General features: G+C 40.9%; 1 protein-coding gene across 5 annotated transcripts in view; it reads right to left on the reverse strand.

Moving 5' to 3' along the window:
* The window catches only part of KCNIP4 (potassium voltage-gated channel interacting protein 4), an 892,326-nt gene that overhangs the window by 292,274 nt on the left and 585,465 nt on the right, over positions 1-14,587 (reverse strand). The gene's annotated exons all lie outside the window — the stretch shown is intronic.

Genomic DNA, 14,587 nt, shown 5'->3' on the forward strand with positions numbered 1-14,587 from the left:
TCAATAGACTGAGCTATGGACATTATCTACAGAACAGTGCCCTCTCGTAGGTCTGGGCTATGGACATTACCTACAGAACGACATTCTTTCTTTACGGGCAGACTCGATGGACCACTCGATCTTTTTCTGACATCACTTTTCTATTTTTTTGTGTTTCCTAGGATTGCTCTATGGATATCACCTGCAGAGCTGCACCCCTGATGAGGATTGGACTGTGGACATCACCAGCAGAGCCACACCCTTTCCTAGGATTGGGCTATAGATATCATCTGCAGAGCCGCATCCTCTACTTGGAATGGGATATGGACATTATCTACAGAGCCACATTCTCTCTTAGGAATATGATATGGACATTATCTACAGAGCCACATTCTCTCTTAGGAATATGATATGGACATTATCTACAGAGCAGTACACTCTCGAAGGACTGGGTAATAAACATTATGTACAGAGTTGCACACTTTCTTAGTATTTGGCTGTGGACATCACTTGCAAAGCTGCATCCTCTCCTGGGATCGGGCTGTAGACATCACCATCACCTGCAGAGCAGCACCCTCTTATAAGACTGGGCTTTGGACATCTAGATAGCAGCACCCTCTTCTAGGATTTAGCTATGGACATCATCTGCAAAGGCAGAAAATCTTACTAGCATTGGGTTATGGACATAACTTGCAGGGCAGCACCCTCTAAGATTAGGCTATGAACATCACCTGCAGAGCAGCACCCTCTCATTAAACAAGACTATAGACATCATTTAAAGTGCCCCACCCTCTCCTAGGATTGGGCTATGAATGTTACCAGTAGAGCAGCAGATGTAACAAAACCTGCTAGCAAGCACTTAATTTTACACATCATTGCTTTTTTATTTAGCTTTAAATTGCCACATTAGGTCCTATAACCTTTTAAACGTACATTATTTATTTAAAGTGCCATTAAACCCACATCATTAAAAAAAAGCGGTCAGTACATGCTGTATTACATGCTGTTCATACTCAGTCACTATGGGATTCGTTTTCTGTATTCTACAAAAAAACTGGTTGACCCGGCTACTACTGTCACTCCCTCCTTGTCTGTGTCCCCACTGCAGTCTGAGATTGTGTAGACCAACCATTGCCACATCTACTGAGCATGCTCCAGTTTTAGTTCCCTTCTAAGCTGTTAATTTCTTTTTCCTCTCTGTGCAGCCCACATGACTATAGAGTCATACATGGTGTATACACTCCAGATAAATGCTCCAGATGAATGACAGACTACTCTCTCCCTCCTCCTCCATGTCCACTAAACAGATAAACATGTGGGCGGGAATATATCATGTTGATTGATGGAGGCATCACCTCCTTATAATTCTATACACATACAAACAATAAATGCAAGCTGGAGAGGCCTGAAACAGGCTCTGATTGGCAGAACCTCCCCCTACACTGCCCACACTATGTTTTTGCACAAACGTAATACAGGTTTGAGTTAAAATACATATTTGTATGGTGATTTAAAATATTGATTTGATAATTATTATGTAATTTTCGATTGTATTCCAAAGGATTTTTTTTTAACATGAGGACTAGAAGCTCATCCTGCTAATGTTTCACTGCAGAAGGGCTGGGAAAGAGCTGGGTCACATGACAGCTGCATATCGGTTATGAAAAAAGGTACTTAGACTTTGTTTTTATTAAAATAAACACATTGCTATCATCCATTTACACAAAGAGAAGGGATAATGTAAATTAAATAGCTTGTGTTTTGTATCACTTTAAGTTTCAAAAACCACCATTATACAGTGTACAGTATGTTGATTGGAACATAATTTCATGTTATTAAAAGTGACCTTTCCATTTCAGTCTGTCAGCTATAATTTTCTAGTGTCTAAATAATTTTAAAGATGTCTTCCTTTCATTCTTGGTAAGGATTTTCCCAGATTCCTTGCCCTCTTGCTCATGTGTTTGGCTCCCTGCCTCTTCTGGAAGCCTACACAGAACTTGGGGTCATGTTACAGGCAACCTGTTGTGTCAAACATTGGCGTCCCTGGAATTTCTTTAGGTTAATAACCCTGGGTGCTTTACCTAAGTAACATGAACCCATACAGAAATGCTGAAGGTGGAAGAATCCATTCTGAACACAATACTGGGACCGATTGAATGGCTGTAGTACAGACAGAGCCTCTTGAAATATGTAAATGAGTGCCATTAATGGCCTATCTTAGTATCTACGTAACAGAAGCAGGTCAGGATCTGCAATAGCATTTCATAAATTGCATGTGGTATATATACATAGATAAGGGGACAACACATTTTGCACTTTACCTGATGATTCAGAGCAGACTAATCAATAAGTTCTATAATGCATTGTAGGGTTCTTTTGTTGTCTAGCAATTATATACATATATAGGCTTTAAAGAAATTCAGATGACAGGTGAAAACTCATGTGAAGTTTCTTTCAGCCATGCTCCTGTATTTACTTTTCTTTTTTTTTTTACAGTAGATTGAATTTCTGTCATGATAGGTTCAGAGTGAAGTGTGAGAGCACTGTCATTACTGTCACCAAGTACATAACCATGGAGACTGGAAAAAGACACTTGACCATTATGTTTAATCTCAGTTTTGTCTTGTAATAGCCAGTGTGGTTGGCAGAACTAATAATTGTAGCCTTTTATTTTTTGTTATTTGGTTCTTTTCTTGAGCGGTTTCTATGACATCTGTATTGGCTATTAAATGATGCATGAAAAGCTGCTCCACTCCTTAACATCCCCAGTCATAGTGGTAAGATACATGCACAGTGGAAGATGAGGTTGTGTCCTTAACATAACAGTTTCTGTTATCACAATTTGTCTTTAACAAGATAAAACAGACCCTGGGAGGAATTGCTCATATATTTTCTTGCCTACAGTGCAGAAGGGGCAAGCACACCTCAGTCAGTACAGGAATATGGCAAGGGATTGACTCTACCGGCAGTACCGCCATTTATTGCTCATGGTACTGGAAGTGTGTCAGCTTTGCGTTATAAGGGTTCATTTACTAAGCCAAAGGAGTTATTTTAATTGCACCTGTTACTGTCAGAATACACTGATCAGTAGCTACAGCTGATTGGTTGCAGCTGCTGATGGATGGAAAATGTTCATATATGTCTCTTCCACAGAAGCTGATTAAACAATTAAATTCAATAAATAAGTTTGTGCATCAAAATATTATTCTGAAAAAATATAATAAACAAAACCACAGACACAACAGTGTACTGTATGCAACAGACCATAAATAAAAACATATTAGTGCTGTGCTACCTATATAACATATATGCAATTCATTTAAGATTGTCGTTTGTGTTATAAACACTGCTCAAAAAAAATTAAAAGAACACTTTGAAAACACATCAGATCTCAATGGGGAAAAATCTCATGCTGGATAGCTATACTGATATGGATTGGGTAATGTGTTAGGAATGTAAGGATGCCCCATTGATTGATGGCAATGAAAATTATCAACCTACAGAGGACTACATTCTAAGACACTCCGAAAATCAAAATGAAAAAATTATGCAGCAGGCTAGTCCATTTTGCTGAAATTTCATTATAGCAACTCAACATGGTACTCAGTAGTTTGTATGGCCTCCACGTGCTTGTATGCATGCCTGACAATGTCTGAGCATGCTCCTAATGAGACAACGGATGGTGTCCTGGGGTATTTCCTCCCAGATTTGGACCAGGGCATCACTGAGCTCCTGGACAGTCTGAGGTGCAACCTGGCAGTGTCGGATGCACGGAAACAAGATATCCCAGAGGTGTTCTATTGGATTTAGGTCAGGTGAGTGTGGGGGCCATTCAATGGTATCAATTCTTTCATCCTCCAGGAACTGCCTGCATACTCTTGCCACATGAGGCCAGGTATTGTCATGCACCAGAAGGAACCCAGGACCCACTGCACCAGGGTAGAGTTTGACAATGGGTCCAAGGATTTCATCCCGATACCTAATGGCAGTCAGGGTGCCATTGTCTAGCCTGTAGAGGTCTGTGCATCCCTCCATGGATATGCCTCCCCAGACCATCACTGATCCACCACCAAAATGGTCATGCTGATTGATGTTACAGGCAACATAACATTCTCCACGTCTTTTCCAGACCCTTTCACGTCTGGCACATGTGCTCAGGGTGAACCTTGTTTCTCATCTGTAAAAAGCACCAGGTGCCAGTGGTGGATCTGACAATTCTGGTGTTCAATGGCATATGCCAATTGAACTCTTTGATGTCAGGCAGTGAGCACAGGGCCCACTAGAGGACGTCATGCTCTCAGGCCACCCTCATGAAGTCTGTTTCTGATTGTTTGGTCAGAGACATTCACACCAGTGACATGCTGGAAGTACTTTTGTAGGGCTCTGGCAGTGCTCATCCTGCTCCTCCTTGCACAAAGGAGCAGATAATGGTCCTGTTGATGGGTTAAGGACCTTCTACGGCCCTGTTCAGCTCTCCTAGAGTAACTGTCTGTCTCCAGGAATCTCCTCCATGCTCTTGTGCTGGGAGATATAGCAAACCTTCTGGCAATGACAAGTATTGATGTACCATCCTGGAGGAGTTGGACTGCCTGTGCAACCTATGTAGGGTCCAGTAATTGCCTCATGCTACCAGTAGTGACACTGACCCTAGCCAAAATGCAAAACAAAAACAGTCAGAAAAGATGAGTAGGAAAAAAAGGTCAGTGTCCTCCAGCTGTAAAACCATTCCTGTTTTGGGGATCGTCTCATTGTTGCCCATCTAGTGCACCTGTTAATTTCATTAACACCAAAGCAAATGAAACTGATTAACAACCACCTCTGCTACTTAACTGACCAGATTAATATCCCAGCAGTTTAATTGACTTGATGCTATACTCTGATTAAAAAGTGTTCCTTTAATTTTTTTGAGCAGTGTACAGTAGCACATCACTAATATGTTTTTGTTTATTGACTGTACAATTGACTGTTAAGCCAGGGAGTCAACACACTGATTGAAATTTGGCCAGTCCAGCAACAATTTCAATCAGTGTATGACCAGCTTAAAGTGGAATTTCCCTCCCTCAATCAATATTGACGAATCCTTATGCTGCTAGCATTGGTACATACATATGAAAGCATATCATTTACTTGTTTTAAACTTCTTCAGTTACTTCCTGGTCTCTGGTCTAGGTCAAAATGATGCCATACATCCCAGGAGTCTTCAGAAGGAGGGGTTTTCTCAACTAAGCACACCCTCCTGGATTCCAGGGAGTAAATGTTACATGAATCATCTGCCCTTACTCAAGATGGCCATAGCCAAAAAGGCTAGGAGAGTGTTTTTCAAGGGGATTTCTCAGAAAAATGGAGATGAGAGCGCAGTGCGCAGGCCCCTGTGATGTCACAGGCTGCTACACATGTAAATGTGCACTGTTTAGGAGATATTTACTGAACCTACAGGCAAGTCATATAGGCTTTCAGTACCTGTATGTACAAGATAAAAAGCAGAGTTTACTATGGCTTTGTGGCACTATTTTATCTTATTAATCATTATTATATCTGTTGTATCATTGCTGCAACACAACCTGAAATGGCTCCTTTTCTTCTAAATAGTGAACCATACAGTTAACATTGCTAACTTTTACCATTACAGTGCCATTACTAACTCTGCTTTTGACAATGCTAGTAGCTGGGTGACATGTTCCATGGGCTTCTGGACTTTCTGAGTGACTGCACCGCAATAAGTAGGCAGAAGTCCTGACGTCAATCCAACTTAATTTGCAGTGTACTTGATCAGAAAGTATTGAAGTTAGAGGATCACAATGGCAGGCAGTTAGCTCATTGACAGTTTATACTGTATACTGCTCTTATGATAGGTTTTCTTAAAGAGCTTTAAGCAGGATTCTTCAGGCTTGAAGTTTTCTGAAAGTTTAATGCTACAACCAAGGACTCTTGTGAAGATTCATATTCTATGCTGAAGCTGAAGAGAGCCTTATTTCTGGGTGCAAAAACTTACATTAAAATATATTCCTTTTAAACTCTATTTTAAAATATGCTGACAGGTAGAGTTTGTATGACAGAAAAAAAACTATGTTGGTCACTTCTGTCGTAAATGCACCCCTTGCACAGCTGAACAGAAATTGTAGACATGGTGTGACTCCTGTTCGCATGCTCAGGAGTGACGTCAACATGGCCTGGTCAGCCAAGTGGCTTAATAGATGGAACCCAGAAGGAAAACTAGGTGAAGATGGCAGTACTCGGGACCTGTGGGATCTGTGACCCGCGGGATCTGTGACAGCACGGCAATGGAGGGTACATTATAAGAGGTGAGTGATCCATAGTAGAACATTATGGCATAACCCATATGTAATAATTAAAAAAAATGTTTAGAAGGAGAAGTATGGCCAAAGCTCGATTGGAATTACTTCTCCTGTGAATTACAGGAGTGCAGCCCATTCTGTACTCCTGTTACCCATTTTCAGTTGACAGCAAATCCAGACTCTGCACTCAGCCAGCCCAGGCTCTGGAGAGATCACGACTTTAAAGTTGGGATCCACTCAAACGCCTGAACCGTCAGCTGGCTCAGCCTCTCAATGATCTGCTGAGAGCCTGAGCCAGTCCCTCCCACCTCCTCCACAGCCCAGCCCTCCATTGAGTGCTGGAGGGGCAGAGCAGAGATCCAGTGACTGACAGTCGCCTCTCTGTTCATGGAAGACTGAAAATTCCATTACAAAAGAAGTATGAAGGCAAATTAGCTATTGTCCAAGAACAGGATGGGAGGTGTGGAAGTTGTAAAACCACCCTGTTCTAGTTACATCCATGATGTTATGAAGTCTGTATGTGTGTTAATCCTTTAATTTACATGGCTGGACATGTGAAGGTTGTCAAAATGCCGGGGTTCAAGTTTTATAAGGTATTATACTTGGATATAAATGCTGGTGTATGTTCCTGGCACTTACTGTAGACCTGAAGAAGTAGCTTGGATAATTAGGGTCTTCAACATTGCAGAACAAGTCCAGCTGAACGTGACTAACCGCTACTGGACAAACCATGACATAGATAAATAAGAATCTTCACAGACATTTGGAATTTAAAATTTAATAGAGGTCAGATCCATCATGACTAATATTTCACTTTCTGAGAGAGGGTAAAGAAATCTCCTGCAGTTCATGTAATCTCTCAAGTACCAACATCAAGTTATCTTTCCTGTAGAGCTTGAGAAGATAGCCCTTCTACCACAGCTAATGAGCAAGGGTGTCATGCTGCCCCTGCTGGATTTCCCATGGTATTACACAAATATATAAATGAAGATTGATTACATGTACTGGTATCTGAAGTGGGGCCAGTTCAATGAGGGCGATCTCATCCCCAGAACTTTGAGGAGACATTACAAGTCACTGAGTAATTCAGATCTTCTGTGCATTTACAGCTAACATTTTCACTTGAGGTCTGCTTGGCCTCTGAACACAAGGAGGGATAATGGAGTGCACAATATTGTATAAAGGCAACTTTACACAATGGTCTTTATTACTACAATAAAAGTATATGATTATTGTGGGGCTTACCATAAAATACTATAAAAACTCCATTTTAGTTTGTGGCTGTATTTTTATAACTTCTTAGGGAGCCCATGGACTAAGTGGGTGGTCAGGTGTGTAGACATGATGTGACAATCAATATAATGAGGCACAAACCTGCAATCTAGGCCAAGCAGATCTGACACTGAAACTGAATGGGGTGCAGGTGCTGGTACCACCGTATGATCAGTGCCAGATTACCAAATAGGCAGAGTAGGCACCGGCCTATGGACCCATTTAAGGTCCCACGATTACAGATCAAAATAAAATTGATTTGATCTTGAAAGAAAATTACTGATGCTTTCTTAAATTGTTTACAAAAGATTGAAAAAAAAAAATATTTCAAAGAAAAGAAACTTTACACTGAAGACTCTATAGACAAAATACAGTATCAATGTAATGTACCCAATAAAGGCCTAAAGTACATAAACCATAGACATCAGGTTCACATTACAGTTTGTCTCATAAAAGCTCATCCTCTTTCAGCTGTCAGATTGTAAAAAATAATGGTCATCTCCATCTACATAGTTCAATGTTACCCCACTGGAGCGCACAAACAAGAAACCTTCAGAAACCTGCAAGGGGGGCCCAAGGTTTTGACTGCCTATGGGCCTCCAGAGGGTTTAGGCTGCCTACGACAGAATGAATTCTAGTCATTGGGACAATTTTTTTTTAACTTGGCCGATTGAATGTTTCCATTGATAGCAAGCGCATGGCTGCCAGGCATCTTGGAGGACATTCAAAACCATGAGAATATCTGAGAATATCTGAAAAGAGCTGGAATATGTGACTATCCTGCTTACTGATTATGGTATTATATGAATAACTATATAGTGCCCACATTCACTGTATGATTGAAAGATGCACAGTGGCTAAATGGTTAGTACTTCTGCTTCGCAGCACTAGGGTCATTGGTCCGAATCCCAACCACGGCACCACCTGCCTGGAGTTTGCATATTCTCCTGTTCCTGCGTGGGTTTCCTCCCATGCTCCAAAGACACGCTGGTAGGTTAACTGTCTCCTGTCTAAAATTGGTCCTAGTATGTGTATGTATGAATGTGAGTTAGGGACCTTAAATAGTATGCTTCTTGAGGGTCAGGGAATAATTTGAATGTAATATATATATATATACACACGCACATGCAAAGCATAAATTAATGGCACTTTATAAGTACCTGTGTAGCACTACGCCCTTAGGAGTTGCTAGAAAATTCGGGTCCCTCTATAGTCCTGCACAGGCAGGCATCACACATTTCCACAGACAATTGCATCCAGAGTCAGAAATCAGTCCTTGAGCTTTGGTTTATTTAGGGGATTTTGAACTGGGATAGGGTTAGGGGTATACAGGATGCCCAAGAGTACTTGACAAATTGAGGGCAACTTCTGGAATTATTTATAAGCCTTCTCTGCAGTACAGTCTCTGTTGGAGAGCTAGCCAGCGTCTCCTTAGTGCACCACCCCAGGACCCTAGATGAACTACTCCTCTTCACCCAGCAATCTGGGGGTGTCCCTGAACAGGGGATCCGGTTCCTGCTACTTTAGGAAATAGACAGTCACTGGTAGGTAACTAATCTGGTTTTCCACCAGAATGCTCCTTCCCGTATCTGCCCAGGGGGTGTAAGTGTACTCACTCAGATCCTCTCCTGTACTGCTTTTGGGTCGGTGGCTGCAACCAGGCTTATCAGCTGGGCCATTCCTTCCCTGCCATACAAGTGGTCCTCAAACAGGGGGCCGGTGAACTCCGAGTTTTCCTTCTCTCCAGCTCCAGGCCTGCAGGTAGGCCCCATCCCTTTGGGCCTCCTCGCAGCCTCTCATCTTCCACCTGAACTCTCCTCCAGCTCTCTTCCCATACTCCTGCTACTGAGTAGGCTCCAACACTATTAAGAGTGTCCAGCCCCTTGCCAACCTATTGTTGGGGATTGGCTAACACCCCTGAAGAGAGCAGCCAGCTACTCCCCAAATCTACCCACTGCGTCTAGAGCCTTCCTCCAAAAGCCCTAGAACAGGGGGAAATTCCAGAGGGGCTGGCCTGCACAGTCTCCCAGCCCTGACCACAATTTGACCCCTCTCTGGCTATTACACCTGGCCTGCTACTCAGCCCCTGTCTAACCATTGGAATCTAGCTCCCCCTAGCCAAACTAGGAAGGTGCTATACCTGTAATAAATAAAATTGTATAAATGAATGACAAAGAAGAAACTAACCAGTAGGGCAATGATGGTGTAGAGGGTGCAGTATCCCATATCAAACAGATTTCACTTTTCACCATTTCAGCGGGTGAATTACTAATAAAGAACCAATGTGTGGTTACAATAGGCTACTGTAGATGGAATATTGCTCAATTCCAATAAAAAGTGCAAAGAACATTTAGCAAAGAGGAACCCAAAGTAGCCAGTTGCAATTTACACGAATTAACTCAACTAATATAGATTCTGGGGGGGGGGATTCTTAGTGTCGTCTTTTGTGGATAGTATTTTGCTCTTTGTGCTATTTTATGAAATACGCCCATTTCTCTTATAAACACAAGTGCCATTTATACAGGACCACCTTGGGTAAAATAATACATCAATTACATTTGCGGAATGTAGTGAATTTGATTATTCAATCCCTGGTATCAATTATATTAAGTAGAAGCATGCTTACAAGTATAGAGGTGGTTATTATTATGAAGGCTGAAAAAAATAATTTTAGGAAATCTATTGCATTTGAAAATTATGACAAATGACTTATAGACATATATAGACATATTAGTTTATTAATTCATGCCTCCTAAGTGAATTGTGGCTTTGGATGCAGTGGGGTACTGGCTTGTAGTTTGTAAGTGAGAAGAAAGGAAACTCAAAGAATCAATTGCTTTAATTGATTTCAGGTCTATACTATTTTGATGTCATCAGTAATGTCACAATTTTGCAACTTGGAAAGTTCTCTTAATTTAGCAAAAGCAATAATGTGATGTAAGATGCACAAAATATTCTGATTCTCAATTTGTTTGTTAGTCTGTGGCAATAATAACAATCTATTGTAATGACACTTCAGACACACTGCAGAAAGTACGTATCACTCATAACAAAAGTACATATTTCTGCTGGTGTCCTTGTTCCAAAAGACCGGACAGTGACATTATTTACCTCCATTGATTTATTACACAGGTAGCATTAGCACCAAGACTTTCTAATTATGATCTCCATTTTATCATTATAGACTGAATGTCACAGCTGGTATGAAGATAGGACATAGAGCTCTGTCTGCCTTTCAATGACTTTCCTTATCTTAAGAAGCAGAGTGTTGCGCGTGTTAGCCATTGAAAAAAGTAGATGCAGAATGGTATCACCCTAAATGCAAACTTCAACTTATCTGAAAGGTCTTATGATCCTGTGTTTTTATCTGTGGAATCAAATTGTAGGCATAGGGAATATAATGGATTTAGAGGCCTTATCAATAGAACTGTATGCCTTTGTGCTGTAATGCGTATTGTGTGTGTGTTATACAAAAGATAACTGACGCTCTGTATTGGCAGCTTCTGTCTCAGCCTGTCTAGCCACATCTGTTCTTATAAATAAAATATAAAGAGATATTTTATTTGCATGTTGTAAGTGTTAATCACACTTAATTAGGGGCAGCTTCACTTCAGAATAGAATAACACTGAGAATAGAATAACACTGAGACAAGATTTGTCTAGGGTCACTACAGTTGGCCCAAGTTTTGGGGGCCTTACACTATATAGAGTGATTAGTTAAAGGGATTATTTGGATAGATACATCCCTTCTATATTGTATTTTGATTTATATATATATAGCACCTACCTATTCTATCTTTACATCTGTTCTTATGCTGGCCATACATTTATTGATCTTGGCATGAGTTGAACCAATCGCTTCGATATTCCTATCCAAGCTAGCAAGTATTGATCAATTCTTGGAACTTTTTAAACCCCTTTCATCTAATTTGCTTATCCAGGCTAGCACATATCAGAAATTTCATGGGGTTATTTTAACCCCTTTCAACTGACTTCATGGCATTGAATTGAAGATAGAAGTGAGTGAATGAAGTGGAAAATTTTGACTGTTCTGCCAGTTGGTCACTTAAAGTAGTTGTAAATCTTTACATATACCCAGTGAAGCGACTGTACTCGGGTTATACACAGAGATTAAACAAATCCTCCTACATAAGCTGTACTTGTTTATCTGCAGTATTCTCTTCTCTACATCCGTTCAAAGTCCAGAAATTATACAGCTTGATCTGAGAGTTCAGAAAAAGGGGCAGAGAGTTCCACTCTGCAGAGCTCAGTGAGGAGAGCTCTGGAAGCTGATTAGAGGGAAGAGACAAACACACCCTTCGCACAGCACAACAGAGCTGAAGCTATCAATCTGCTGGAGGTCCCTCCCCTGTCACCATTTTTCACTTGGTGTCAGAAAAACTTGTCAGAAGTGGTTCATGCTGATAGCAGAGGAATGAAGCAGCAGACAGAAATGACAACCTAAACCCTAAACGGTTTATTTACTAAAGCTGGATTGTGCAAAATCAGACTCACTTCTGCATAGAATCCAATCAGCTTCTGACCTCCGCTTGTTCGGTTAAGCTGTGGCAATAAAACCTGGAAGCTGATTGGTTTCTATGCAGAGGTGAGCCTGATTTTTCACTTTGCAGCTTTAGTAAATAAACGACTTAGTGCTCCTAACTAAGACTATAGTATACACTATAGAGGGATGTGCTTTGTTCATATTTTATGTCTGAGGTTTACAACCGCTTTATGAGATCTTTTGTTATAAAATCGTTTGGATCAACATCATCTGGCAGGAAAAACTTTTTTGTTTCTCCATTTCCGGCTGGACAACCCAATTATTCAAAGCACCCTGACAGCTTCCAAATGACATTTGGTATTCATGTTATTTGAAATGATTGTTTTCGACATCAGATCAATGAATTAATGATGAAAAAATCAATGTGTATAGGCCAGCATGTCTAATGTATTGTTTATCTAACATCATTAAATATTTATCATAGGTTATTTACATTTGCTTACAGTTTAATACCCCCTTCTGGCAGATATAATAGGTTATTTCGGGGCAGGAAAGTCGTACTTTTCAGAATATTGATCTGTTTCCTTGTTCGGGCTCTTGAAGTATCTATTGGCCCAGTGGGAAATATTGCTTGCTATCAAATGGAGGCTGACACAAGGAAGGCTGTTTGTATAGGGAAATGATGCAGACAAGTGCAGAGGATGCTACAAAGCTGTAGATTGACCACCAGGATGGTCTTTTCCTTTCAGCACCATGGATAAGGGCACAACCACAGGATACTTCAACAGCCTGTCCAGCCATACTAGCCCACCACAAACAAGGGTTACTACAAATGTGACCTGACCTACTATAGCAAATCTTTCAGAATGTTGGGGCTATAAATGTGAATATTACATTCTGGCATCTAACCTATGTTCTTTGGCATTATTATTGCCATTTATATGCTGCCAGCAATTTATTCAGCATTTTACATTCTGTGCACTCACATCAGTCCCTGCCCTCAAGGAGTTTGCAGTCTAAGGTCCCTATCTCCTATGGACACATACACAGATTAGGCTAATTGATACAGGAGACAATTAACTTACCAGCATGTCTTTGGAGTGTGGGAGGAAACCTATGCAAGCACAGGGAGAACATGCAAATGCCATTCAAATACTGTCCTGGTCAGGATTGGAACCAAGGTCCCAGTGCTGCAAGGCAGAAGTGCTAATGACTAAGCTGCTGTGCTTCCTTGTTTCTCAAGTGTGTACTTCACTAGAGCTAGACCTTCCATAAGCAGAAACTTCACAAAAAAAACAAAAAACACTATCAAAGGCTCAACTACAATTTCCCTTACTGCTGTAAAGATTATACATTGCATTATATTGAAAGAGCAGTGGATACTGAGAACGGCTACCGAGAAAAAGAGCAGCAACTAAAATTTAAATGCACCTAACATCAAGTGGCAATTAGCACTTATACCTTCAAATGCTAGGGTCATCAGTTTGAATCCCAACTAGGATGCTCCCTGCATGGAGTTTGCATGTTCTCCTTCAGGGTTTTCCGGTTTCCTCCCACTCTCCAAAGACATGCTGGTAGCTAATTGGCTCTTGTTTAAATTGTGCCTTGTATGTATGCACCTCAGGTAGGGACCTTAGATGGTAAGCACTGAACAGAAAGTGGCTTAGTGGGCAGCACTTATACCTTGTAGTGCTAGGGTCATGAGTTTGAATCCCAACCAGGATACTGCCTGCATGGAGTTTGCATGTTCTCCATTCAGGTATTCCAGCTTCCTCCCAAAATGCAAACGTTGCTGGTAGGTTAAAGGGCTAATATGTCCCTAATATGTATACATGCAAGATAGGGGCCTTGGATTGTACGTTTGTTGAGGGCAAGGACTGATGTATATTATTTATTACAGGTACTTACTGTATATAGCACCAACAATTTACACAGCACTTTACATATATATTGTACATTCACACCAGTCCCTGCTCTCAAGCAGCTTGCGAGATACAGCCTCTTATTCACTTACTAGGGCCAATTTAGACAAGAGCCATCTAGCCTTCCAGCAGGAGGGAGGAAACCCACATGGGCACAGACACAACATGCAAACTCCATGCAGGTAGTGCTGTGGTTGGGATTCAGACTGACAACCCTAGTGCTGTCTGGCAGAAGTGCTAACCACTACATCACTGTGCTGCCATATATATATATATATATATATATATACATATATATATATATATATATATATATATATAAATAATGCTGAGTAAATTCTTGGTGATATAAAAACACCTGAAATAAATAAAAAGTGCCTAACAGTATCAATACATAAAGGTAAGATAATGAATAGTTGTAATCATATGGCATACGCACTGTGAAGAGCTGTAGGGATCAGCAAAGTGCAGTCACTCAAGGCAACCACATAGAAATCCTATGAATGCATGCTCGTGCCGTAACCTATACCCAGGTTGCTGGTGGCTAGGTGTTCAGTACATGCTGATTGCACTACCCATAGTCTATGCTTCTGTTATAACTTAAGCTGACCATA

This window comes from Staurois parvus, unplaced genomic scaffold, assembly GCF_062004578.1.
Source record: "Staurois parvus isolate SC_StPar_1 unplaced genomic scaffold, SC_StPar_1.0 ptg000186l, whole genome shotgun sequence".
NCBI lineage: Eukaryota > Metazoa > Chordata > Amphibia > Anura > Ranidae > Staurois > Staurois parvus.